This window comes from Triticum dicoccoides, chromosome 1B (assembly GCF_002162155.2).
Source record: "Triticum dicoccoides isolate Atlit2015 ecotype Zavitan chromosome 1B, WEW_v2.0, whole genome shotgun sequence".
Classification (NCBI taxonomy): Eukaryota; Viridiplantae; Streptophyta; class Magnoliopsida; order Poales; family Poaceae; genus Triticum; species Triticum dicoccoides.
This window is the reverse complement of record NC_041381.1, coordinates 173,050,324-173,051,579: the sequence shown is the minus strand read 5'-3', so window position 1 is coordinate 173,051,579 and position 1,256 is coordinate 173,050,324.

Below are 1,256 nucleotides of genomic sequence, written 5' to 3'. Positions count from 1 at the left end.
TGTGTGGATCTTTGTGGCGGAGCGACAGGGCAGGTTGAGACCACCTAGGCGAGAGGTGGGCCTGGCCCTGGTCGGCGTCCGCGGTTGCTTCATAATAACACGCTTAACGAGATCTTGGTATTTGATCTGAGTCTGGCCATTTGGTCTATACGCACTAACCATCTACGCGGGAGTAGTTATGGGTGTCCCGGCGTCGTGGTATCAGCCGAAGCCTTCGTGACGTCCGCGATTGAGTGGCGCGCGCCGGATTGGACTGGAATGCCACTAGGCTAGGTCTTCTTCCGGCCGCGTTCGCAACATGCAGGTGTGCAAAGGGCGATGGGCCCAGACCCCTCCGCCATAGGAGTTAGACCGGCGTGTTGACCTCTCTGTTGTGCCTAGGTGGGGCTGCGACGTGTTGATCTTCCGAGGCCGGGCATGACCCAGGAAAGTGTGTCCGCCAAATGGGATCGAGCGTGTTGGGTTATGTGGTGCACCCCTGCAGGGAAGTTTATCTATTCGAATAGCCGTGTCCCTCGGTAAAAGGACGACCCGGAGTTGTACCTTGAACTTATGATAATTAGAACCGGATACTTAATAAAACACACCCTTCCAAGTGCCAGATACAACCCGGTGATCGCTCTCTAACATGGCGACGAGGAGAGGATCGCCGGGTAGGATTATGCTATGCGATGCTACTTGGAGGACTTCGGTCTACTCTCTTCTACATGCTGCAAGACGGAGGCTGCCAGAAGCGTAGTCTTTGACAGTATTAGTTATCCCCCTCTTATTCTGGCATTCTGCAATTCAGTCCACTAATATGGCCCTTTACACATATACCCATGCATATGTAGTGTAGCTCCTTGCTTGCGAGTACTTTGGATGAGTACTCACGGTTGCTTTCTCCCCCCTTTCCCCCTTTCCTTTCTTTCTGGTTGTCGCAACCAGATGCTGGAGTCCAGGAGCCAGACGCCACCATCAACGACGACTCCTACTACATCGGAGGTGCCTACTACTACATGCAGGACGCTGACGACGACCAGGAGTAGTTTAGGAGGATCCCAGGCAGGAGGCATGCGCCTCTTTCGATCTGTATCCCAGTTTGTGCTAGCCTTCTTAAGGCAAAATTGTTTAACTTATGTCTGTACTCAGATATTGTTGCTTTCGCTGACTCGTCTATGATCGAGCACTTGTATTCGAGCCCTCGAGGCCCTTGCCTTGTATTATGATTCTTGTATGACTTATTTTATTTTTAGAGTTGTGTTGTGATATCTTCC